The sequence below is a fragment of the Salvelinus sp. IW2-2015 genome, linkage group LG1 (genome assembly GCF_002910315.2).
Source record: "Salvelinus sp. IW2-2015 linkage group LG1, ASM291031v2, whole genome shotgun sequence".
Classification (NCBI taxonomy): domain Eukaryota; kingdom Metazoa; phylum Chordata; class Actinopteri; order Salmoniformes; family Salmonidae; genus Salvelinus; species Salvelinus sp. IW2-2015.
In genome coordinates this window covers 32,912,857-32,940,265 of record NC_036838.1, presented here as the reverse complement: position 1 = coordinate 32,940,265, position 27,409 = coordinate 32,912,857, and the positions used below count along the sequence as shown (strand labels likewise).

The 27,409-nt window shown below is 43.4% G+C and overlaps 1 pseudogene; it reads right to left on the bottom strand.

Moving 5' to 3' along the window:
• Window positions 1-406: 406 nt before the first annotated feature.
• LOC111965901 (single-strand selective monofunctional uracil DNA glycosylase-like) lies at window positions 407-16,352 on the bottom strand (annotated as a pseudogene).
• Window positions 16,353-27,409: the final 11,057 nt, after the last annotated feature.

The following is a 27,409-nucleotide window of genomic DNA, read 5'->3' as shown; positions in this document are numbered from 1 at the left end:
CTTCATAATGGTAGGATGCCAACAGAGGAAGAAACTGCAGAAGTCCTTCCAAGATGTAACAAAGATAAGGACAGGGCATCCCCATACATACAGCATCAGCAAAGGTCAATCGTTGGCTTGAACATGTACTAAATTGGTCAAAGGAGAAACATTGCTATTGCATTGCTGTTACAAAGGCCACAAAAAAACTGAAACTAGTCTACATTCACTCCCAATTTGCAAACCACTGCTGAGACCAAGTGGGAAACAAGAACAACTACCATAATGACCACAAGAAGGACCCTGGTTTAAATTGAGAGTAAGATGTCATTAGCCTCAGGCTATATCAGTGGTTCCCAAACGTTTTCACTCGGCCCCCGTTCCTCATTGGGGAACACCCCTGCATATTTTCTTTGTGGGGGGGGGGGGGGGGGGGACATGCCCCTCCTCCCGAACCCTCACCCCCCCCAAGGGTCACACCCCACTGGGCTACATCATGAAGGCAACATAAAGCCATGGCTCTTCATAATAGCGGGTCATTATTGGTAACAAGCTCTGCTGTTTGAGACTGGGTGAGGGAATAGAAAACTCATTAGGAGGTGTGACTGACAAACTACGTTTACCTGGAATATGTAGTGAGGTATTTCTTAGCCAGATCTGGGTGTAATTGCTTCAAGGTAATATGCTACAGAATGTCCTCACAAAGGTCAGAGGTCAGAGACAGGGCAGCTGTCTACATGCTGTGAGGTAGTACACACCACAGTGAGGTAAATACAGACATCATTTATCTTCTCTGTAATGGATATAACAAGATCTGAGGAGAGTCATTGTGATGCAGTATGCCTCCACATGGCCTATAAACATGAGAGCTCTGGGGGAAATGCTGCTCAACCAGGAACTACTGTGTGAGAGGGCCTGGGAGAGCAGAGAGGCAGTACAACACCATCTGACAGCAATGTTACAGCAGAGTGACGAGTCATTGAACAATTTGTAAACAAATTGATGCCCTCCACTCGTACCTCCATGCCCGCAGCCGAGAGGGCTTGCTGTGCTTGCTGCTCTGTCACTCTGCCAACCACAATCCCCATGGTCACGCCCAGGGCAGCCACGGCCTGGCACAGTGCTATGTCTCAGGGGGCACAGGAGGGCCTCACATTCCCCAATGACTAGCTCGGGGGGCATCAGGTTCTTGCCGGTGGTACCCATGAACACGTGGGCACAGGTTGTGTACGAAGAAATGGCAGAATAATACAGCTGGCTCAGCACACAGCTTGCGGAAGAAGTTCCAGAAATGGGTGACTCTCACTTCCCTCTGAATGCAGGCCATGCCTTTAATTAGTCGCTTTGGGTGCTCCGAAGGGGGATGTCCCACCTCACCAGTGATCTTCAGCCAATCATGGACATGGTTCACCTTACCAATGGGGACCTGAGAGTAGAGGACTGATGATTAGGTGGATAATAATACAATACTCTACTTTACTGTGAATTTGATCAGATTCAAACAGAGTGGACAATATTATTTAAACATTCTTCATGTGTACCTTTTAATATCCTTTTCATCCCAATTCCAGACCTTTCCATTCTGCAATGGTGAAGATGAAAATGACCAGTATTCATACATGATAAGAGTTTATATTGTCCTCTATCAACCAAAATCTCTAGAAGGCTACTATTTACCTTTTGCCACTTACAGCAACGACCATGGAAAGAGTGCAGAGTAGAGGGGCCTTGAATGGAAGAACTAGGCTAACAAATCATGTGCATTCCAGTGGCAAACCACGACCTTGGAAAGAGTGCAGGGTAGAGGGGCCTTAAATGGAAGAACTAGGCTAACAAACCACCAGCATTCGTTGACCTGCTTGCACATCCTTACCCCGGCCTGAGCCATGCCGAAGCGTCCCGGGTTCATCGGACAGACGCGGCGGACAGCCGAAGGGAATCGTCTGTCCGGAGCAACAGTATGTCTAATCGAAGCAGCAGTGCCGTTCGCAGGCATACTCTAGTGGATTGTAGCGCACGGGCTCACTTAACGACAGCTGGCGAAGGTGAACGTTCAGCTCCAACTCCACGTGCAGAAAACGGGAGGCTACCATGGAACCGTACAACATTGACCACCTGACCCGGTTCGTCCTTCTCCACAACTCCCTTTCCATCCCTGCAGACAAAGGAAGCAACGTTATTTAGCTTATTAATGGGAGTGCTAACTCAGTTAGTCCTCAACGTTAGCGGCTATTACATTCATTATCCACATACACAATTACGAGTTATTTTAAAGTAGGCATAACAGTGATAATGCGCAGCTCTCTTATACCAGAACGGCTGCATTACTGTCTTTAAAACAGTACCTTTGTCGCTGTAGTTGCACTGTACCTTTGGAGTTCATGTGTGTTCATCTTGAACGGATGTTTTCCGGCAACAAAGCCAAGCAGTTGCATTCTGGGTGTGGTAGTTCCACGCAGATAGGCTACTAGCCATTCTAAACGAGGTGGGGATTTTTGTTTTATGTAAACAGCACCACCTACCGTTGACTGCACTAATATCAAATGGCATGTTTCTACGGGAACACAGAAGTATGCCTATTTTATCCTGTTTCAAAGCTCAATGGTTTCCCGTCTCTGATAAGAGTGTCCTCGGATCTGTACAGAGACGGGTTCGACAAAACGACACACACACACACACACACATCACGCATTCATGCACACACTTAAATAGGTAACACTACAAACAAAAGCTATAGTGAATATGGTAGCCTGTTTACTTGGAGCCATCCTCTCTCTCCCTCTCTCTCTCTCTCTCCCTCTAATTCAATTTAATTTAATGGCTTTATTGGCATGGGAGACATATGTTAACATTGCCAAAGTAAGTGGAGTAGATAATAAACAAAAATGAAATAAACAATAAAAATAAACAGTAAACATTACACTCACAGAAGTTCCAAAAGAGTAAAGACATTTCAAATGTCATATTATGTCTATATACAGTGTTGTAACAGGAAAATAAATAAACATAAATATGGGTTGTATTTTCAATGGTGTTTGTTCTTCACTGGTTGCTCTTTTCTTGTGACAACAGGTCACAAGTATTACTGCTGTGATAGCACACTGTGGTATTTCACCCAGTAGATATGGGAGTTTATCAAAATTGTGTTTGTTTTCTAATTCTTTTTGGGTCTGTGTAATCTGAGGGAAATATGTGTCTCTAATATGGTCATACATTTGGCAGGAGGTTAGGAAGTGCAGCTCAGTTTCCACCTCATTTTGTGGGCAGTGGGCACATAGCGGCCTCTCACAAATAAAAAAATATCAATTTTTATTTGTCACATGCGCCAATACAACAGGTGCTTACTTACAAGCCCTTAAGAAATAAATAAGTGTTAAGAAAGTATTTAGTAAATAAACTGAAGTAAACATTAAATAGATAAAAAATACAAATTATTAAAAAGAAGAAAATTGAAAAATAAAAAACAATTAAAGAGCAACAATAAAATAACAGTAACGAAGCAACAGTTGAAGTCGGAAGTTTACATACACCTTAGCCAAATACAATCAAACTCAGTTTATCACAATTACTGACATTTAATCCTTGTAAAAATTCCCTATCTTATGTCAGTTAGGATGGCCACTTTATTTTAAGAATGTGAAATGTCAGAATAATAGTAGAGGGATTTATTTCAGATTTTATTTCTTTCATCACATTCCCAGTGGGTCAGAAGTTTACATACACTCAATAAGTTTTAAGTAGAATTTCCTTTAAATTGTTTAACTTGGGTCAAACGTTTCGGGTAACCTTCCACAAGCTTCCCACAATAAGTTGGGTGAATTTTGGCCCATTCCTCCTGACAGAGCTGGTGTAACTGAGTCAGGTTTGTAGGCCTCCTTGCACGCACACGCTTTTTCAGTTCTGCCCACAAATGTTCTATAGGTTTGAAGTCAGGGCGTTGTGATGGCCATTCCAATACCTTGACTTTATTGTCCTTAAGCCATTTTGCCACAACTTTGGAAGTATGCTTGGGGTCATTGTCCATTTGGAAGACCCATTTGCGAACAAGCTTTAACTTCCTGACTGATGTCTTGAGATGTTGCTTCAATAAATCCACATAATTTCCCCTTCCTCATCATGCCATCTATTTTGTGAAGTGCACTAGTCCCTCCTGCAGCAAAGCACCCCCACAACATGATGCTGCCACCCCTGTGCTTCACGGTTGGGTTGGTGTTCTTCGGCTTGCAAGCCTCCCCCTTATTCCTCCAAACATAACGATGTTATGGCCAAACAGTTCTATTTTTATTTTTATTAATTCTACCCCCTTTTCGTGGTATCCAATTGTCTCATCGCTACAACTCCCGTACGGGCTCGGGAGAGACGAAGGTCAAAAGCCATGCGTCCTCCGAAACAACCCAACCAAGCCGGACTGCTTCTTAACACAGCACGCCTCCAACCCGGAAGCCAGCCGCACCAATGTGTCGGAGGAAACACCGTGCACCTGGCTACCTTGGTTAGCGCGCACTGCGCCCGGCCCACCACAGGAGTCGCTGGTGCGCGATGAGACAAGGATATCCCTACCAGGAAAGTTTGTTGGTGATGTGGACACCAAGGAACTTGAAGCTCTCATCCTGCTCCACTACAGCCCCATAGATAAGAATGGGGGTGTGTTCGGCCCTCCATTTCCTGTAGTCCACGATCATCTCCTTTGTCTTGATCACGTTGAGGGAGAGGTTGTTATCCTGGCACCACACTGCCAGGTCTCTGACCTCCTCCCTATAGGCTGTCTCATCGTTGTCAGTGATCAGGCCTACCACTGTTGTGTCGTCGGAAAACTTAATGATGATGTTGGAGTCATGGGTGAACAGGGAGTACAGGAGGGGACTGAGCACGCACCCCTGAGGGGCCCCCGTGTTGAGGATCAACGTGGCAGATGTGTTGTTACCTGCCCTTACCACCTGGGGGCGGGCTGTCAGGAAGTCCAGGATCCAGTTGCAGAGGGAGGTGTTTAGTACCAAGTGTCCTTAGCTTAGTGATGAGCTTTGAGGGCACTATGGTGTTGAACGCTGAGCTGTAGTCAATAGCATTCTCACGTAGGTGTTCCTTTTGTCCAGGTGGGAAAGGGCAGTGTGGAGAGCAGTATAGATTGCATCATCTGTGGATCTGTTGGGGCATTATCCAAATTGGAGTGGGTCTAGGGTTTCTGGGATAATGGTGTTGATGAGAGCCATGACCAGCCTTTCAAAGCACTTCATGACTACAGATGTGAGTGCTATGGGTCGGTAGTCATTTAGGGAGGTTACCTTGATGTTCTTGAGCACAGGGACCATGGTGGTCAGCTTGAAACATGTTGTTTAAAAAATATCTCTATATATATTTCACCTTTATTTAGCCAGGTAGGCTATTTGAGAACAAGTTCTCATTTACAACTGCGACTTGGACAAGATAAAGCAAAGCAGTTCGACACATACAACAACACAGAGTTACACATGGAATAAACAAACATACAGTCAATAATACAGTAGAAAAAAATAAGTATATATACAGTGTGTGCAAATGAGGTAAGATTAAGGGAGGTAAGCCAATAAAAATGGCCATAGTGGCGAGGTAATTACGATATAGAAATTTAACACTGGAGTGATAGATGTGCAGAAGATGAATGTGCAAGTAGAGATACTGGGGTGCAAAGGAGCAAAATAAGTAAATAAATACAGTGTGGGGATGAGGTAGTTGGATGGGCTATTTACAGATGGGCTATGTACAGGTGCAATGATCTGTGAGCTGCTCTGACAGCTGGTGCTTGAAGTTAGTGAGGGAGATAAGAGTCTCCAGCTTCAGCGATTTTTGCAGTTCATTCCAGTCATTGGCAGCAGAGAACTAGAAGGAAAGGCGGCCAAAGGAGGATTTGGCTTTGGGGGTGACCAGTGAAATATACCTGTGGGTGCTGCTATGGTGACCACTGAACTGAGAAAAGGCGGGGTTTTACCCAGCAAAGACTTGTGGATGACCTGGAGCCGGTGGGTTTGGCGACGAGTAGGGAGCGAGGGCCAGAGTAGGAAGCGAGGGCTAGCCAACGAGAGCATACAGGTCATAGTGGTGGGTAGTATATGGGGCTTTGGTGACAAAACGGAGGGCACTGTGATAGACTGCATCCAATTTGTTGAGTAGAGTTTCGTTGGCTATTTTGTAAATGACATCGCCTAAGTCAAGGATCGGTAGGATAGTCAGTTTTACAAGGGTATGTTTGGCAGCATGAGTGAAGGATGCTTTGTTGCGAAATAGGAAGCCGATTCTAGATTTAATTTTGGATTGGAGATGCTTAATGTGGGTCTGGAAGGAGAGTTTACAGTCTAACCAGACACCTAGGTATTTGTAGTTGTCTACATATTCTAGGTCAGAACCATCCAGAGTAGTGATGCTGGACGGGCTGGCAGGTGCGGGCAGCCAGCGATCGGTTGAAGATCATGCATTTAGTTTTACTTGCATTTAAGAGCAGTTGGAGGCCACGGAAGGAGAGTTGTATGGCATTGAAGCTCATCTGGAGGTTAGTTAGCACAGTGTCCAAAGAAGGGCCAGAAGTATACAGAATGGTGTCGTCTGCGTAGTGGTGGATCAGAGAATCACCAGCAGCAAGAGCAACATCATTGATGTATACAGAGAAGAGAGTCGGCCCGAGAATTGAACCCTGTAGGACCCCATAGAGACTGCCAAAGGTCCGGACAACAGGCCCTCCGATTTGACACACTGAACTCTGTCTGAGAAGTAGTTGGTGAACCAGGCGAGGCAGTCATTTGAGAAACCAAGGCTGTTGAGTCTGCCGATAAAAATGTGGTGATTGACAAAGTCGAAAGCCTTGGCCAGGTTGATGAATACGGCTGCACAGTATTGTCTCTTATCGATGGCAGTTATGATATCGTTTAGGACCTTGAGCGTGGCTGAGGTGCACCCATGACCAGCTCGGAAGCCAGATTGCATAGCGGAAAAGGTACGGGGGGTTGTTAACTTGGCTTTCGAAGACCTTAGAAAGGCAGGGTAGGATAGATATAGGTCTGTAGCAGTTTCGGTCTAGAGTGTCTCCCCCTTTGAAGAGGGGGATGACCGCGGAAGCTTTCCAATCTTTGGGGATCTCAGACGATACGAAAGAGAGTTTGAACAGGCTAGTAATAGKGGTTGCAACAATTTTGGCAGATCATTTTAGAAAGAGAGGGTCCAGATTGTCTAGCCCGGCTGATTTGTAGGGGTCCAGATTTTGGTATTAAAGACTCGGTCAGGGACAGGTCGATAATGTCAGTGAAGACACTTGCAAGTTGGTCAGCGCATGCCAGGACAGAGAAGAGCTTGGACTGGGCTGAGCGGGAGCTTGGACTGGGCCAAGAGACCAGAGGTGGCAAAGCTCTGGTTGGGGTGTAGGGTTTGAGCTTGAAGGTAGGGAGGGGTAGTTCCTTTTGCTGCTCCATATGCAAGTACCATGTTGTTTTAGTGGATACGGGCTTTGGTTGGAAGCCAGTGGAGTGTGAGGAGGAGTGGGGTGACATGGGTGAATTAGGGAAGGTTGAACACCAGGGAGGCTGCAGCTTTCTGGTTAAGTTGCAAGTTGCAGTAGTCTAGACATCCTGTGTGAGGTAGGGTCGTACTCTGCAGATGTTTTAGAGTATGAACCTGAAGGAGTAAGTCACTGCTGTGATGTTGGCAGAGAACGACAGGGTGTTGTCCAGGGTCACGCCAAGGTTCTTTGCGCTCTGGAAGGGGGACACAGTGGAGTTGTCGACTGTGATGGAGAGGTCTTGGATTGGGCAGGCCTTCCCCAGGAAGAAGAGCAGCTTAAAGAGTTTAAGTATATCCATTTGGAATTAGTGGTCTGTATATTTTATAATTTCATTTAGGATACCATCAACACCACAGGCCTTTATGGGTTAGAGGGTTTGTATTTTGTCCTGTAGTTCATTCAATGTAATGTTCACATTTTCCCAGAAGTGGTTAGGTTCTATTGATTCTTCAATTACATTGAGATGGTTTCTGACGTGCTGTCCCTTCTTTTTCCTTACTGTATTTCTGTACTGTTTTAGTGTTTCACCACAGTGAAGGCTCAGATCTTCTTGGTCTCTGTGTTTTTGGTTGGATAGGTTTCACAATTTCTTTCTTAGGTTTCTCGCTCTCTCTCTCTCTCTGCAGACAAGTAAAAAAAATGTAAACTAGTAAAGTAAAAATTGGATAAGCCAGTCTATAGTCTTAATGGGCAACAAGGAAACAAAGGAGAAAGAAGACATACATGGCCAGTTTGGTGGCTATCAGGCTCAATTATAAACTGATGATTTACTTGTACAATTCTCTCTGGCTCAATTATAAACTGATGATTTACTTGTACAATTCTCTCTCTCTTTCTTTCTCTCTCTCATTGTCCTTTGCATGACCTGGAACACAGAGAAAGTAGCATTAGCAAAGCTTTGACACTCATAGCAAGATGGCAGACGAACCCTGCCATCGATCTTTGATGTTACTAATGGTTGCGTAATTAGTTATTACTGACATGTGTGTCAGTGTTATCTCCTGTCTTCTGAGACTCCAGGTCAAAGGTTAAACACATTGCTACAGTTTTTTTTATTAGTGACGTTTATGCAATTACTGTTTGCATTAAAAGCTTCCTATCTGCAAAAAAAACACTGTGGTAAATACTACAGTTTTGTTCCCAAAAGCACTACAGTTCGCAAAAACACTACACTTTAAAAAAATATCGTAAATACTACAGCATTTAATAAGCTTATACACTGCCCATTCACATCCCCTATATCACAGTTTGTGCCACCCATAACCTACATGCCAAGTATAGACCATATATTGTGTTCCCTACAGGTTATAGAAAGAAGCAGAAGCTCTGAACTATCCTTTCAGACCAAAGTCCTACCTACCTACAGTGTGCTATTTTAGTATTCCTCCAGTATAGTACAGTCCGCAAAAACACTACAGTAAATACTACAGCATACTACAATCTGCAAAAACACCACATTACTATAGTATACTGTATATTACAGTTTTCTTTAACTACAGTATATATACTACAGTTAAATACTACTGTATACTACAGTATAGTCTGCAAAAACCCTACAGTGAATACTATAGTATGTATACCATAGTATACTATAATTTGGAGGGTCAGCTTGTGAAATATTGCCATGCTCTGAACTTTCCCACATGAAGAAATACTATTCAGTATTTGTCTACAATATCATGTAACTGTTTCATAGGCGTTCTTGACCATCTGTGGTAATTCTAGGTGACAGTACACTCAACTAAAAATTGATAAATGTTTATACTATTCTTTATTTGTACTTTTATTAATCGTAGTGGTCCACAGTAATTGAACAATAATTGAACCGCTAATAAAGTATAACAAACACATTTTTAACATTAATGGCATATGTTCAAAGGTGATGTAATTATTTCCCGTATTGATGATTTATCATAGATTTTTCCTTGTATCTTCGTTTTTTTATGTTGTACATCTCATGATCCTCTCTTCAATGCAGAGATAAACAAACCAGCGAAAGAATGCTGAAGAAAAAAGGAGAGACAGAAAGAGAGATATACACCTGGAGGAAGAGTAGGACACGGGGGAAATTGAAAAATAAAAAGAGAGGGAGGGAGAGAATGTGGTAAAGGAGTGACTGGGAGAGATGACAGGAGTGTTACATTTGAGACCAGGGCTCCAGCTCTTCTGTGCAGCCAGTCTGGTGCTGTTGCCATGGCAGCAGCAGCCCTGTATCCTTTATCCGCAGCACAGGCAGAGAGCCTACAGTCCCCAACAACACACACCCCTCCCACGCCTGACCTGCAGCTGAACCTGAGTGAGGTCGTAGGTCGATGGCTGGCAGCATATGGAGGACAGTGAGCAATGAGTAGGGGATAGAGAGAAGGAGGGAGTGAGAGAGAAAGAGGAGTATGTGCCACACAGATGGGGAGGGGGGGGGGGGGGGACTGAACAGAATCTAATTATCATACAAGGAAAAGATGGTATTGACAGTGGAAGGGTTTTTGTTTGTTTCACCATGAAAAAGGAGACTTCCTATCTCTTGTTTTCCTATTATTATTTGAGGGGTGGGATGGCTATTTTTGCTTATTCAGTGTTCTTTATGGATATGTGCAGGTTTTTGAAGAAAGGGGTTGAAACAAAGCAAATCAAAATACCGACAGACACTTCAATCAATTTCACCATGGATCATTTAACCCCGGTGTGCGTGTATCTCTATGAGTGTGTGTTGGCGTCTTCATGTTGAAGATGAGTGAGGATTCAGGAAGCATAGGTGTACTTGTTCCTGTTTGCCAAAGGATTTTGCCTGCATGTCTCTGTGCATTCTGCGTGTATTTGTCTTTGTGCAATGTCTCACAATGGTGTTAGACACGTCACATTTTCAGCTATGTGTTGTTCACTGTACCTGTCCTGCGTGCCTGTGTATATTGTGTGTGTGTATCGTAAGTGTGTTTGCATGTATTCATGTCTGAACGGCACACTGTTAGATGAGCTCACTTGATAGATGGTATTTACACATCTCCCTGTAATTTCCCCTATCAAGCTCAGGGGCTGTGTGTCTGTGTGTGCCTGTCGGGTGCCTGTGTGTGGGTGCATGCCTTTTGGGGGCACTAGGCGAGATTGACGACAGAGAGAAACATGGGCAATTTTACAGGTAATTTCCTGCAATTCTACACATTTTGCCATGGAGGGGAGAGACATTTTTGCAGTTTTAAATCTAACTTCCTGAAATTCCACACATTTTGCCATGACTAACAAAATCAATGGGGTCCCCTGGAGGTCAGGGTGTTTTGTACACTGTCTAAGTGTCTATTTTGTATTCAAAACCTTTTTTTCAAGAAATCATATAATTGTTTGACAACACTGTTTGTAAGCTTTCAAAGGATATCAAACTCAACCACTTCTCCTTTGGATGAAGACATGGGCGTCTCATGGTAGGGTGGGATATGCAAAACGGACCAACTTTGAGCCCCTTTATCTCCTGCATTCTGGTTCAGAACGTCACTTTCTAACCACTTACACCATGTGCAAACATGTACAGAAGGTTTCGTTCAAATCAAATGGGGTGCAGTCAGGAAGTGATTGATAGAATAGTTTACTCCTCTGTAAGATATGGATGCAGTAATGCCATACGGTCTCTGTCAGTGTTTCTATCTGTTCTAGAGGTCTTAACCGGATCTTATCCAGGAGCGACTTGGATACAAGGGGGTCAAGTGAGTTCACCTTTGACTCCTCACCTTACTAAGGGGTCATGGCTGCAGGTCTGGTTGTGAAGTGTCCTAATATTTAGACATACACAGTGTATACATCATAAAGTGTAAAAAAAAAAAAAAAGAATGATATGGTCATCATTAAAATCACAACCAAATGATCATTGTAATCACACTTCAGTCATTAACAACAAAATTAATATTATTAACAATAATATCATATTGTTTCATTATCATCAGTAGCAATAATAGGCGGGGTATTTAGTCAGTACTTGATCAGTAATAGCTGCTGTAAAACCAAGTATTATCGAAATTCTTAGGAAGCAGAGAAAGAAGAGGATAGTAGACTGGAGCCTCCATAGAAAATACATCACAGAGCGCCCTCTAGTGGCTTGCTGATATCTCATCATTACCTACACAAGGGCTGATTGTCAAGTGGTATGATGACAATGCAAAGGATGCAAGTGTCACAGAATATGTCTCTCTCTCTCGGTCTCTCTCTTTCTCATTCACTCGTTGCCCTTCAGTCGTCTCCGTCATTCCCCTCCTGTGTTGGTCCCCCGCCACCAGATCCTCGGTCACGGCCTCTAAACATGTTAGGAAGGTACATGCAGACATCCACGGGAGCCTCTCCATCCATCAGAACACAGGCAATAACTTTAGCAGGGCTCCCTGGGCCAGTCTGGGATTTGCACCGGAATGTGCAATGACACAAAGCAACCACACACACACACACACACATACACTAGTAGAATGGATACACGCACACACACTTACAGTTAAGCCTCATTCCAAGGTATCTCTCACGGGCAAAATGGTACTCAACCACACACGTATGCACACACAAACACACATGACACACACATCTCTGCCTCATTCCAAGTCATCATCCCATATTTGCAAATACAACACCCTGCAGTGATGACCCCGATCGTCTACACACACACACACACACACACACACACACACACACACACACACACACCCCCCTTCCCAACTGTGACCTCTAGATGCTCTACGACTAGAGGCTGGATGAGGGGCAGTGAGAGGGTCATCATCCGTCTGCCTCCCTGTGACCATGCCCTGACCCCAACCTCTAACCACACACACATTACCCCAGACAGCTCTCCCTCTCTCCCCAGTCCTTCTCTGTTCTTTCCAAATGCCAAGCCTCTTGGTCCCATTCAGCACTGCCTAATGAGTCCTTTACAAAGCCATCAGCTCTACTGCACTGGCTGAGGTAAGCTAGAGGGAAATGTTCACTAATTTACATTATCTGCTTTCTAATATCTATTGCCTTCTTAGTTGTAGAGGGATCTTATTGTGGTCAAGTGGTTAACCAATACTTTTACTATCTGTAATATAAAGTTTTGAAAGCAAATAAATCTGTAACTGGTATGTGGAAATGTGTAATCTGATTGAAGTACTATAATGCTTTATTGTTGATTCCTCCCTGTGTATCTCTTTTTAAGTCCAGACCTGGGTAACAGGAACTAGATTTTTTCCCCCTGAGTTTTCAGAGTGATATCTAAGCTTTTTTCAAAAAGATTTCCCTTTCTACCTAAGCTATCATATGCATTAAGACATTATATGTTATTATACTATCATTTTCTGTGCACTGGCTATAGATAAGAGCAACAGCTAAATGAATAAATGTAGTACAGTAAGAGCATCAGTGCGGTCTGATGTGATCTCCAGGCCAGGCAGACTAAACGAATGCAGATCCTGCGTGGTGCCTGGTACAGTGAGTACAGGATGTGGACCACATGCTCTATCTGATGATGATTAGGCTGTGCTCCTGGATTACCCTGTCACACCACTCAACTCCTACACCGCCAAACCTCTGTTTCATCTTCAAGTGTCTCCGCTGCCCGCGCCGGGCTGCGAGTACCCTCGGCATGTGTGTGTGACTTCTTTGGGAGTACATGTTTGTGTGTGCGTTTGTCTGCCGACCTTCCCTGTCTCTGTGCACAGCTGTTCCGTACTTTCACCCCCCCATCCCTCTTCTCCCTCTCCTCAGGGTGTATACAAATCTGCACCAGAAAAAAAGTATCTCTCCCTCCATCTCTGTTCAGCCTTTAGAGTATCTTTCTCTTGTCCTCTACCGCTCACCTACCCTGCCTCCTCCCCTCTCCTCTTTTCTTTCTATCTTTCTCTCTTACTCTCCATTCTTTCTCTTCCCCTTTCCTTCCCTCTCTTTCTCCTTTGCGCTTTCTTCCCTTATCTCAAGCTCCCTCCCTCACCTTTCTCTCTCATTCGCTCCCTCCCCGTCTACCCCTCCCTCCCTCTCTCTCTCTCTCCCTCTCTGATGGATAACCTTCCCCTCCCGTTGAACTCCTCTGATAATCCAGGGGAAGCAGTAAGAGAGCTTCCATCAGCAACGCTGACAGAGCCGCAAGCCGCTGCAGTCTGACATACCACCACTCTGTGTGTGTGTGTGTGTGTGTGTGTGTGTGTCAGTCCTTATTTCACAATGTTTACCTCCCTTTAAAAGCCATTGAAGCAGACCTAAAGTACAGCAGCGTATGTAATGAGTCAAAAGAGTTGGTGCAAAGGGGGATCAATGCAGATAGCAGCTATTTGGTTAACTATTTAACTAACTTTTTAGCCATCTTACGGCTTGGGGGTAGAGGCTTTTCAGGGTCCTGTTGGTTCCAGACTTGGTGTATCAGTACCGCCTGCTGTGCGGTAGCAGAGAGAACAGTCTATGACTTGGGTGGCTGGAGTCTTTCACAATTTTTTAGGGCCTTCCTCTGACACCGCCTGGTATAGAGGTCATGGATGGCAGGGGAGCTCGGCCTCGGTGATATACTGCACCATACAAACTACCCTCAGTAGCGCCTTGTGGTCGGATGCCAAGCAGTTGCCATGCCAAGCGGTGATGTATACAGTCAATATGCTCTCAATGGTGCAGCTGTAGAACTTCTTGAGGATATGATGGTCCATGCCAAATCTTTTCAGCCTCCTGAGGGTGTGTGTGTTTGTGCCTGTGTGTGGTGCGCACACAGGATAGCTGCAATATTACATTATGCATGTCTGATGTGTTTGCTTGTGCTCTTTGTAGCATAACAACTTAGCTGAGATGTTATGAACATGTGTGGCTACACTGAGTGTACAAAACATTAAGAACACCTGCTTTTTCCATGACACAGACTGACCAGGGGAATCCAGGTGAAAGCTATGATTCCTTTTTCATATCACTTGTTAAATCCACTTCAATCAGTGTAGATGAAGGGGAGGAGACAGGTTAAAGAAATATGTTTAAGCCTTGAGACAATTGAGACATGGATTGTGTATGTGTGCCATTCAGAGGATGAATGGGGAAGACAAAATATTTAAGTGCCTTTGAACGGGGTATGGTCGTAGGTGCCAGGCACATCGTTTTGTGTCATGAACCGCAACACTCCTGGGTTTTTCCCCAATACAGTTTCCCATGTGTATCAAGAATGGTCCACCACCCAAAGGACATCCAGCAAGTATTTTGGCCCACCAAAGTTTTTTGTGAAAAATTATAAATAAAACTTTGGTGGGCCAAAATGAATTACTTGCGTGCCAGTTTTGACCTTTGGGCCGCCTGTTGCCAATCCTGCTTAAGGCATCTGCATGCTTCCCAGTCGAAACAGTTTGTAAAAAATAATAAAGTACCTTGAGACCTGGCGAATAGCACTGTAGGACTTATATCCATTATTAAACCTCTTAATCTCTCTGAATTCATTTCCATATAACAGCATGTTGTTATGATGCGTTCATATTCCAGTCATTTCAGCCAGAGCATCTCCAGGTCTCTCCGCCCACTGTGTTTTGTCCTAAATGGAGCAGTAAGCCAGGCCTCATTTAGCTCTCCATGGGGAAAAGCCATTTCCATCTCCATCCTCCTCACCTCGTCTATTTCCCACATTAAGAGACCCAAAATAACAACAGACAAAAATATCCAAATCACATTACATTGTAATGTAGTAAAGACCCCTCATCAGAGCGCTTCAAGTGACACCTAGTGGTGAAAAGGGATATTGCATGGTCTGCGTATTTCGACAAATTGCCACAAATAGCCACAAATAACCACAAATGGCTATTGATGTGGATGGGGAGCACAAAGAGTACTTCAATGCAAATTGTGTACAAATTGATCCGTTATGTAGAGGGGAGAGTCAATAAGAGGACAAAGACTGTGTAGTGGAGCAGCTTGTGACCTCATGCACAGGGAGAACAGAGTCTTCCAAATCAGAAAGGATTAGGGATGTAGAACACATCCTCGGTCCATTAGACTTCATCATAAAAAACTCCAGGTTCTTATAAGAGTCTATAATTACGGCCCAGAGTTTTCCTGGCTGTAACGACGACCGCTTACATGCAGGTATGTACAGTGTGAGTACATAACTCAAGGCCAAAAGCTACCTGACAGCCTCTAATGATTATAATCAAGTACTTTTGACTGTCAGGATGATCACTGTCTGACACATGACTCATAGTAAATGTAAATTCTTTATCAGGGACCTCAATGGAATTTCAGATATTGTGTTAGAAATGGCCCATCAGTTATTTTTCCTTTATTTAACTAGGCAAGTCAGTTAAGAACAAATTCTTAATTTCAATGATGGCCTAGGAACAGTAGGTTAACTGCCTTGTTTCAGGGGCAGAACGACAGATTTTTACCTTGTCAGCTCGGGGATTCGATCTTGCAACCTTTTGGTTACTCTTCCAACACTCTAACCACTAGGCTACCTGCTTATGTTATGCCACTAGTGAACTCTGTGAGAGTATTGGAAAATGTGTCTGAACATGATGTAAGTATTTGTGTCTTTGAGATTCGATTGAGGTGTTCATTTGTGCAGTGCTTGAGCGGGTGTGAGGTTGAAGAATGTGCATGCATGTGTGTGAGTGAGTGAGTAAAACTCCGAAGAGGACAGGTTGATTGATCACACGTAGCTAGTTATGTGAGTGCAAGTTCCACTGTTCCCCTGTCACTATACTCCTCCTCTGTGTGTGTGTGTGACTCTGTGTGCATGTATGTGTAGTGGGAACAGTTACCTGTACGCATCTTCTCCTCCTCTTCCTCTCTCCTCCATCCTCCAACTCCACCCCTAATTCCTCTGACTGCGGCTTGTTTGAGCTTCCACATTTCTTGTTGACATTTCAGAAGGCTGGATTTAGCAAGAGCACGATGACTGTGGAGAGGTGAAGAGAGGTGAAAAACAGATAAGGGGAGGGAGGGATTCCAGCACCATCAGAAATGTCAAATTATTCAACCTGTGAACATTCTGAACAATGGAGTATAGTGATTGAAACAATATGTTTGTAGAATACTATATTGTGATTAATAGAATATAATTCAGTCTAATATAACTGTCTATATATTAGATACTTGGTACTGTTTCTCTAAAATAGCTAGCTGCCTGTTGGTGTTTGTACCTGGCAGGTCTGTTTTAGTGGCGCTAATGGACACAAAGAATAGTTCAATGTCTCCCCCTGGTGGTTAATTTGTACTCTTCAGTTATTTTTTTATTATGGACTAAAATAGCTGCTTTATGGGGATCTACTGAGTCGTGAGTCATGACTTCATTTTTCGTATTCGAAATATTATATAATTTATGTCGATCATCTCAGCTAATAACAATCCTCATATTTCCCTGGATACTGTATTGGACTCAGTCAGAATTGTAGCATGTAAAACTCTAAGAGCAATTGATGTTTATTTTTTTTAAACGGATCTGCTGCATGTACATTTCCACAGCCCACTGCTGCACCTTTACTCCTTCACCTTTAAGTCCCAACACTAGATAGGATCGTACAGGCGGGAGCGCACACACACACACACACACACACACACACACACACACACACACACACACACACACACACACACACACACACACACACACACACACACACACACACACACACACACACACACACACACACACCCACACACACACACACACCACACAACACACACACGCAGCACACACCTCCCCTCTAGCTGCAGTGTTTTTATGGCGGGCAATTTAGGTGCAGCTGCTCTCTCAGTGATCTCAGAGCTGGGGAGGCTGAAGCCTCAAGTGCAATAAACGGCAGGCCACTGCAGATGGTGCAGACAGACAGAGAAGAGAAATAAGGGAGGAAGAGAGGAATAGAGAGGGGGAAGGAGAGAATTGTGCTAAAACATCCTCTGTGTACAACGTAAAAAAACACTAAATAATGCAGCAGAGCAGAATTAGGCCGAAACCTGCTAATTATCAAAAACCAGAAAAGCGACGTTAAATTCTACAATTGCCTAAAAGGAACCAAGCTGGTCTTGGGAATCTGTTCAGAAACACAAACAGAGCCCCAGGACAGCAACACAATTAGACCCAACCAAATCATGAGAAAACAAAAAGATAATTACTTGACACATTGGAAAGAATTAACCAATAAACAGAGCAAACTAGAATGCTATTTGGCCCTAAACAGAGTACACAGTGGCTGAATACCTGACCACTGTGACTGACCTAAAATTAAGGAAAGATTTGACTATGTACAGAATCAGCGAGCATAGCCTTGCTATTGAAAGAGGCCGTCGTAAGTAGACCTGGCTCTCAAGAGAAGACAGACACACTGACCATAAAATGAGGTGGAAACTGAGCTGCACTTCCTAACCTCCTGCCAAATGTATGTCCATATTAGAGACACATATTTCCCTCAGATTACACAGAYCCACAAATAACTCGAAAACAAATCCAATTTTGATTAACTCCCATATCTATTAGGTGAAATATCAATTTGCCATCACAGTAGCAAGACTTGTGACCTGTTGCCACAAGAAAAGGGCAACCAGTGAAGARCAAACACCWKTGTAAATACAACCGATATTTATGTTTATTTATTTTCCCTTTTGTACTTTAACTATTTGCACATCGGTACAACACTGTACATAGMCRTAATATGACAATTGAAATGTCTCTATTCCTTTGAAACTTCTGTGAGTGAAATGTTTACTGTTAATTTCTGATTGTTTATTGTACTTTTGTTTATTATCTATTTCACTTGCTTTGGCAATGTAACCTATGCCAATAAAGGCGTTTGAATTGAATTGAGTCAGAGAGACGTCTGGGCACCATAATACAGGAAGTAGAGAAAAGAAGAGAGAAAAAAGCTTCAGCCAGTGCTTCAGTGGTCTGTCTCATCAACACCCACCTGGCTGCACATACTCAGTACAAAGATTACTCTACTGTCGTCCGGCTGGTTTTATTTCTTGTAAGCCCAAGCCCATTGCACAAACACCCAGAGGAGCTCATTTAAACTCGCACCCACAAGCCCCCCACCGCACGCGCACACGTACTTACGTTACATACATACATACATACATACTTACATACACACACACATATCACACACACACAGAGGTTTAGGGCTCAAGACTGAGATAAGGACAAGAGGAGAGAGGGTGAAAGGGGGAAGGGTTCTGAAGATGAAAGGAGCACAGGGCTATGAGACAGAGGGAAAGGAAAGGAGGACAGGGCTATGAGACCGAGGGAAAGGAAAGGAGGACAGGGCTATGAGACAGAGGGAAAGGAAAGGAGGACAAGGGCTATGAGACAGAGGGAAAGGAAAGGAGGACAGGGCTATGAGACAGAGGGAAAGGAAAGGAGGACAGGGCTATGAGACAGAGGGAAAGGAAAGGAGGACAGGGCTATGAGACAGAGGAGAAAGGAAAGGAGGACAGGGCTATGAGACAGAGGGAAAGGAAAGGAAAGGAGGACAGGGCTATGAGACAGAGGGAAAGGAAAGGAAAGGAGGACAGGGCTATGAGACAGAGGGAAAGGAAAGGAAGGAGGACAGGGCTATGAGACAGAGGGAAAGGAAAGGAAAGGAGGACAGGGCTATGAGACAGAGGAAAGGAAAGGAAAGGAGGACAGGGCTATGAGACAGAGGGAAAGGAAAGGAAAGGAGGACAGGGCTATGAGACAGAGGAAAGGAAGGAAAGGAGGACAGGGCTATGAGACAGAGGGAAAGGAAAGGAAAGGAGGACATGGGTATGAGACAGAGGGAAAGGAAAGGAAAGGGGACAGGGCTATGAGACAGAGGGAAAGGAAAGGAACGGAGGACAGGGCTATGAGACAGAGGGAAAGGAAAGGAAAGGAGGACAGGCTATGAGACAGAGGGAAAGGAAAGGAGGACAGGGCAATGAGACAGAGGGAAGGAAAGGATTGGATAGGGGGTCTATTACTCAACAGGAATGTTAAATTATTCAGACACAAATGAACACAATACACATACGGACACAAGATTGTCAACACATATGCACCGCCATACACTAACACAACTTCAATTATTCTCCCTCTGTGCCCCACATTCTCTCTTCTCACACACACACACACACACCACACACACAACACAACACAACACACACAACACACACATAACACACACACACACACACACACACACACACACACACACACACACACACACACACACCACACACACACACACACCACACACACACACACACACACAACACACACACAACACACACACACACACCACACAAACCACACACAAATGCGCGCGCACTGAACCATAAATCTGACAGGGACAGCCATGGCCCAGGACTGGAACAGGTGTTGGTGGTATTGGGGGGTGAGAGTACTCAGTGTGGGTCTGCTTGCATGAGTGTGTATGTGTACTTCACTCAGCCAGACCAGGTGGGATCCCATAATGCACTGCAACAGCTCCCTCTAACTCTGTCTTCCAACCTTCATGACCACCATGCCTCATCACCGCAACCATATCATCTCTCGGTGAAAATACCTAGTGATGCTGTGGCTCATATTACTGGACTTGTGTCATTGAGAGGGAGTTGTAAATTCATATCATTTGGGTTGAGAGTTATGTCACTTAACTGCCTCTTAGCCTCAACTACCTTGTAGCCTCTTCTTTACAGGTGGCACAGACTTCCCTGGAATCTTTTGGTATACTGAAAGTCAAGGAGCACACACTACATAGGCGTGTCTCGTATCAAATGCTTAAACTCTTTTACATTACAGTAATAACATCTCATCATAACATATGTATGCTCACGCCAGGAGTCACTCTCTCTTTCATTGGCAGAATCTAACTCACACACAACATACATTTTTTACATGACATTTTAGTCATTTAGCAGACACTTATCCAGAGCGACTTACAGGACAAATTAGGGTTAAGTGCGTTGCTCAAGGGTGCATCGGCAGATTTTTCACCTAGTCAGCTTGGGGATTCAAACCAGCAACCTTTCAGCTACTGGCTCAACGCTCTTAACCGCTAGTCTACCTGCCGCCCTAAACACATCAAAATGAGATTGCACACCTGCAAACACACACACGGTTAAAATACATAGCTAACATTGCAGACACACACACAGGCTATCACATGTTCTAATGCTAAAGAGGGATGGATATAAACACACACACACAGTGCTGGAACTATTGTGATTTATTGGGGAGTAAGTGGTTTAAGCTGCACATCTCGCTCCGACACATAAACACCTGACAGCGGGCCTCATAAATAAGGCTATACAGACGCCTGCTGGGTAAATTACACTCAGCACTATCTCTTAACCCTTTAACCCTTTTCTCAACCAGCTGGTAGAGCATGTTTTGACAATGGCTTTAGAAGTGGATATAAAAAAAAATATTCACTTGAACTTGATTGGTCAACTCTCCCAGCCCTTCTGCATCAATTTACATACGTTGTATCCTTTTGGGTTAAGGCAGTTCAATTGTGGCACGCTAGCTTTGCCCACTCAGAGGGCTTTAAGAAAACTCGATATCAGTCACCAAAGATATGGGATAAAAGGCAGGAATTCAGTTGGTGGGGGATTAATATTGCACCATTCCTGTTAGTAGACATTGAAGAGTAGGAGTATGAAGATAGTTAAAATGTAAATATGATTGAATTGTTGACAACGCACTATATTAGGCAACATAAATAGGTTATACTGCATTTCATGACCCATGACTTAATGTCACCTACAAAATAATGCCTATAATAGTAATAAAAAACTGCACTTTGTCATATATTATCTCAAAATGTAGTCTTAACATGTGGTAAACATGGTGGAAGAACCTAGGTCATTTGAAATGTTTAAAAAAAACTATACACCACCTGAAAATGTACACCACATCAGTCACTGGCTTCATCAATAAGTGCATCGATGTCGTCGTCCCCACAGTGACCGTACGTACATACCCCAATCAGAAGCCATGGATTACAGGCAACATTCGCACTGAGCTAAAGGGTAGAGCTGCCGCTTTCAAGGAGCGGGAATCTAACCCGGACGCTTATAAGAAATCCCGCTCTGCCCTCCGGCGAACCATCAAACAGACAAAGCGTCAATACAGGACTAAGATTGAATCGTACTACACCGGCTCCGACTCTCGTCGGATGTGGCAGGGCTTGCAAACTATTGCGGACTACAAAGGGAAGCACAGCCACGAGCTGCCCAGTGACACAAGCCTAGCAGACAAGCTAAATTACTTCCATGCGCGCTTCGAGGCAAGCAACACTGAAGTATGCATGAGAGCACCAGCTGTTCTAGATTACTTTGTGATCACTGTGGAGATGGGAGAACCTTCCAGAAGGACAACCGTCTCTGCAGCACTCCACCAATCAGGCCTTTATGGTAGAGTGGCCAGACAGAAGCCACTCCTCAGTAAAAGGCACATGACAGCCCACTTGGAGTTTGCCAAAAGGCACCTTAAGGACTCGCAGATCATCAGAAACAAACAGACCATCTCTGGTCTGATGAAACCAACATTGAACTCTTTGGCCTGAATGCCAAGCGTCACGTCTGGAGGAAACCTGGCACCATCCCTACGGTGAAGCATGATGGTAGCAGCATCATGCTGTGGGGATGTTTTTCAGTAGCAGGGACCGGGAGACTAGTCAGGATTGAGGTAAAGATGAACGGAGCAAAGTACAGAGAGATCCTTGATGAAAACCTGCTCCAGAGCACTCAGGACCTCAGACTGGGATGAACGTTCACCTTCCAACAGGACAACGACCCTAAGCGCACAGCCAAGACAATGCAGGAGTGGCTTCGGGACAAGTCTCTGAATGTCCTTGAGTGGCCCACCCAGAGCACGGACTTGAACCCGATCTAACATCTCCGGAGAGATTTGAAAATAGCTGTGCAGCGACACTCCCCATCCAACTTGACAGAGTTTGAGAGGATCTGCAGAGAAGAATGGGAGAAACTTCTGAAATACTGGTTTGCCAAGCTTATAACGTCATACCCAAGAAGACTCGAGGCTGTAATCGCTGTGAAAGTTGCTTCAACAAAGTATTGAGTATAGGGTCAGAATACTTATGTAAATGTAATATTTCCGTATTTTTTTGCAAAAATGTCTAAAAACCTGTTTTTGATTTGTCATTATGGGGTATTGTGTGAAGATTGATGAGGGGAAAAAATGATTTAATCAATTTTAGAATAAGGCTGTAACCTAACAAAATGTGGAAAAAGTCAAGGGGTCTGAATACTTTCTGAATGCACTGTATATATATATATATATATGTGTGTGTGTGTGTGTGTGTGTGTGTTGTGTGTGTTTGTGTGTGTGTGTGTGGTGTGTGTGTGTGTGTGTGTGTGTGTGTGTGTGTGTGTGTGTGTGTGTGTGTGTGTGTGTGTGGTGTGGTGTGTGTGTGTGTGTGTGTGTGTGTGTGTGTGTGTGTGTGTGTGTGTGTTGTGTGTGTGTGTTTTGTGTGTGTGTGTTTGTGTTGTGGTGTATCAGTCCTTATTTCACAATGTTTACCTCCCTTTAAAAGCCATTGAAGCAGACCTGAAGTCATTTTTGTAATATTGTTGAAATTAGTAAAAATGCTATTCAAATTGCCATTCAACTGCCTGGTATAGCTGTGTTATTTCAAATATAAACATCAAGTTGAAAAAACGAACTATTGGAAGTTCTTATTTTAATTATTAGTAATAGGAATTTAAGGTGAAATAATTGTTTCAACATGTTTTTCAAGAAGAGACAGTTAAAGGGTTAAACTGACATGTAACGGGTTGGCGCTTTCTATTTAACCCCACGGCCGGTCAGGGGAGAAGAAGAGCCCACTGTACACCACTCACTCCCCACAGAGGTCTGCCCTGGACTTCAAAAGTCTCAGAGAGGGCCTGCACTATGGTGTGGTGACTATGGTGGTTTCACACTGCGCTGTGGTGTGTGTGTCTTGTGAAAGCGGGCTCTTCTGCGTGCCTGGTTAGTAAGTGTGCATACCATGGCATGCACATTTTGTACATACTCACTATGATATACAACACTGTTACCTTGACATCCTCTTCATGCTAAAATTATATTATGGATCATAAAAAAACGTATTTGTTGCAGCCTTCTAGTGACTATAAATTAGCTGAAGTACGACCTAAATGAAGTACAAGACATGACTTTGTGTTACACTCCCATGGGAACTGTCACATTTAGCTCGGATTACCATTCTATGTAAATTAGTTAAATTGAGGTGAGTCAGCTAGAAACACCAGGTGTCATGAACAAAACAGATGATACATGGAAATCAACATGAGTGACAAGACCCGCCCATTCACCCTCCTGATCCCTCCTGATCCCTCCTCCTTTCTTCTTCTTTTCTTTCTCCTGTCAGTTGATTCCAGAGGTGGTGAGAGAGTGGGGCGTGGTGGGAATGTGATGGGCCCTGTAGGGTGACAAAGAGAGGCTGGAGGCCAGATCCATCATGTGCCCCCTTCCTCTCTGCCTCTGCCTGAGGCTGGGGAGGGACAGGCTGCAGAGGTGTTTACCTTTACCTAACATACACAGGACACACAGGAACACACACACATGCAGTTATGAGAGCACAAATACATGTGTATGCACATAAGGGTTCACATACACATTTACACTACACCATACACATCCACACAATATGTGTCTACTGTCTTCATCTGGTAGCCAGCTTGTTGTAACTGTTTCAGTACAATATTTTCATTACCGAGTCATATATTAGATGTGTGAGGTGGGTTTCTGGTTACAGATGGCCGAGGCAAGGAGGAGTCGTTTTCTCTCTTGATAGTTGTGCACATAAACAACTTTTGACACAGGGCAGGTGCCATGGCACACTGAACTGCCAATATATCTGTGTGTTTTGTGGTTTGGCATGAAATGTTATGAAATTGAAAGGAATTAGTACAGTATGCATTGGCAGCACTTCATTCAACTTAATAAGCATTGGCAGTACATCATTCTCGGCTCAATGTTGCCCCCCTGTGGTAAAATGAAAGGCAGGCCATGCTCACTCTAAACCCACTGTTGATTTACCATGCAAACTCACATTGACAAGTACACTTCAGAATTTGTAAAAAACATATATAATAAACAAAATGACAGTCAAGCCTAACTAACATTGAGGTGAATTAGATATACATTTTGAGGGACTTGGGATTACAGGACAGTTGTCTCATGGACCAGGAATTGTAGGCTACGCAATCTAGGTGTTCTTTGAGAAGCAAGGGCCAACCTGAAGTTTAGGGCCTTTTCAGCACTTTTCTATGTGAGTTTCTAAACATTCTCATTATTGGACATTGTCTTTTAACCATCTCCATGAAACTTGTTTGACTAGTTTTAAATTACTCTGGTCTTTGCAGCACAACATAAATGTCCATTTTTGTTTAGTATTTGCAAAAACCCATTTAGCTTAAAGTTACCAATAATATGTTGTCAATTGTCTACCCAGAATTCCAGTGTGTTTGTCTCTGCAGGTGTAAATAAATATCTGATAAAAGCAGGTCTTTTTTTCTCCATATGTGTTAAAATGTTATTACATAGGTTTTTACATAGGTTCTGATTATCAAACAGTGACAGTTGCCAATCATTCAATGTTCCTATTAATTTTTAAAACATTCAGTCCACAAGTGACCAATACTGTCATGTGTTACCGGGTAATAATACTTTTGTTATAGTGCCATGACACAAGTGAAGTTTATTTCCAAAATGGTATATCCACCAATATTTCACATGTGTTTTTTCATCAGTAATGACTGCTTATGGGTACCTTCATGTGTGTGTCAAATATTACTGTTCTCAGATTTTTTATTCATAGATTTTAGATGTGTTAGATTTTTTTGTTTGCAAAACACAATATATCCGTTGTTTAGCTGGAATGTAATGTTTGTATCCTGTATTTGACTATGATATGTGGTTATCTCACCTGGCTATCTTAAGAGGAATGGATAAGAGCATCTGCTAAATGACTAAAATGTATATTGTTTTCATTTTTTAAATATTGATGTCACAAATGTATCATTTCTACAGTTCTTTATTAAAAATGAAGTTATTTCTTACATTTGATTGTGTAAAACCGAGCAGTACTACTTATTTCTCTGAGAGTGAGGTGGATATATTGCATTTAACAAAGAAACATGATTATTTTTCTCTCTGAAATGAAACCATCAAGTGATAGATTTGAAACAAATACATGTCTGTCATTGAACAACGCCATGCCATGATTAGATAGTGACAAAAACACACCATAATTTCTTTAAATAATAAAAGCTAATTTACCAACATTTCTGAAAATGTATATATACCGTTTTGGAATGAAACTCTTTAAGTATGGTTGATAGAAATATAAATGACTTTGATATTAGCCCTTTTATCAAGAAGGGGGCACATTTTTTGCAAAAATGCTGTATATCAAAATACCATAAAGTAGCCGAGCCCAGTCAGCAGTAAAACTATACTGAAAACAGCATAAAAATGGCAATTGATAACAATCCTGAAAGTGAATCTCCTCCCCTTCCTCCACTCCTACACATTGCACTCTTTGGCTTTCTCAGTGATAGGTGGAAAGGCTGAGCCAGCCTCCCTCTTCCCTCCCCTGTCTCCACATGTTCCTCCTCCCACCCCTCCAGCCAGCCAGAATCCCCCCCAACCCCACACCACAGTGCCCCAGAGGGAGCACCTGGATGTGAGGCCCAGCAGGTGTGTTGAGCCTGGAGGTCAAGGCTGGGCCCCCTGCCAGGCAGCTCCAGTCCAGCCCCATGTCGATGGGGCCCAACCCAGCCAGCCAGAAGGTAATTTCCTGTTTCTCTCTCCATCTCCCTCCATCCTGCAGAGCTACCAAACAGATGGGCTTTTTATTCAGCAGGGGGGGCTCCCCCCGCCTCCCCCTGGTTGCCATAGTAACACATCTGACACACATTTTCACATAGTTAAGATGAAAAAGTCTGTTGTGGTCATTAAAAGCAAGAATTCCCCACAGTCTGATGCTGTTTCTACTTATATATATTAGCGATGGGACATTTTCAGGGAGGAACAATTTGTAAGGAACCATTTCTAATGGTACTTTTAACAAATAATTAAGCTAAGTTTAAAGTTGGACATCCACCATTCTGAAATGCCCAGCTGATTACACAGACATGGTTCATTTAGCCGTGAGTCCATATCTCAAGCAGTGGACTGGGGAGGATAGGCCAGAGCTGGCTTTGTCATCTCATCAGACCCCACCACCGGTCTCCCAGTGGTGGAAAATGTACCCAATTGTCATACTTGAGTAAAAGTAAAGATACCTTAAAAGAAAATGACTTAAGTAAAAGTGAAAGTCACCTAGTAAAATACTACTTCAGTAAAAGTCTACAAGTATTTGGTTTTAAATACACTTAAGTATCAAAAGTAAATGTAATTGCTAAAATATACTTAAGTATCAAAAGTAAAAGTATAAATCATTTCAAATTCCTTATATTAAGCAAACCTCTCGCTTTCCATCTCTCCCCCCTCTCTGCCTTCTCTCCCCTTCTCTCCCGAGCAGAGGCAGAACGAGAGTTATAGCTGCCATAAAAAAGCAGATAATGCATTGTTAACTTAATCGGGGTGCTCTGAACTGATATTATCCCTTCACTCTAAATCTCTACGACTGTAATAAAAGCCCAATGCGAATGCGTGCCCGCACAAGCTCAGATAAAAAATATATATTGGTGAAAAAAGAAAGGTGAAGGAAGAGGGAGTAGAGAGGAAAGAAACTAGAGGAGGGAGGGAGTTGGTGCAAAGTGGGGTTCAAAGCTACCAGCTAATCCACGTAGGATCAACCGTGGAAGTGACAGAGAGACAAGACAGGTATGGATGACAGTTAAGCTGTTTCACCTTTAAACGTCGATTACAGATTCATGCTTTGTCAAACTGGGAATGTAAGTGGAATCATTCTAGGTCGCTAACAGAGAGTGGTGGATATGAAACAGACAGGCTGAGAG